The 772-nt window shown below is 39.5% G+C and overlaps 1 non-coding gene across 1 annotated transcript; it reads right to left on the bottom strand.

Moving 5' to 3' along the window:
* Positions 1-283: 283 nt before the first annotated feature.
* Positions 284-357, bottom strand: trnat-agu (transfer RNA threonine (anticodon AGU)). The gene has a single exon. It is a non-coding gene; the product is annotated as a tRNA-Thr (tRNA).
* Between the last annotated feature and the right edge of the window lie 415 nt (positions 358-772).

The raw sequence follows: 772 nt of genomic DNA on the forward strand, positions 1-772 counted from the left end.
TCTGAAACATACAACACGGTCACACTTTCCTTCAGTGAGATGAATGTCGAGCTTTTTTCCAGGTTTAATGCATCTGTGAACAAACTTCTATGAAAGAAGTTGCCTTTGAAATATCAGCACTGAATTTCTGTACAAGGAGGAACAGCCATTCCAAACTCAGATCCTTCACAATGGCTGTTTTCTCCTGTGACTGAAATTCATTATGAAATTTGAATTCGAAGTCAAAGTTCACAAGACATGGATAAAATTATTGATTAGGAAACTTCTAAAGCACACTGTAATAAGGCTCAGCTGGGAGTTGAAACCAGGATCTCCTGTTTACTAGACAGGTGCTGTAACCAACTAAGCTACAGAGCCAGATTGAAAGCGCTTGTGCAGTTGAAATCAGAGAAGGGCACTATTTATTCTAAAAAAAAAACAACAAATGCTGGAACCACTTCGCAGGTCTGGCAGCATCTGTGGAAAGAGAAGCAGAGTTAACGTTTTGGGTCAGTGACCCTTCTTCGGAACTTCCGAAGAAGGGTCATTGACCCGAAACGTTAACTCTGCTTCTCTTTCCACAGATGCTGCCAGACCTGCTGAGTGGTTCCAGCATTTATTGTTTTTATTTCAGATTTCCAGCATCCGCAGTATTTTGCTACTATTTATTCTCATCCCATTTCTCCACTGGTCACAGCATATTTTAACTTTTCCCACTTACTGATACAGTCAATCATATTCTCTATTTTTCCCAGAACTGAGAATGAATGTTTTGGAAGAAAATACATAATTC

The sequence above is a fragment of the Heterodontus francisci genome, unplaced genomic scaffold (assembly GCF_036365525.1).
Source record: "Heterodontus francisci isolate sHetFra1 unplaced genomic scaffold, sHetFra1.hap1 HAP1_SCAFFOLD_61, whole genome shotgun sequence".
Classification (NCBI taxonomy): domain Eukaryota; kingdom Metazoa; phylum Chordata; class Chondrichthyes; order Heterodontiformes; family Heterodontidae; genus Heterodontus; species Heterodontus francisci.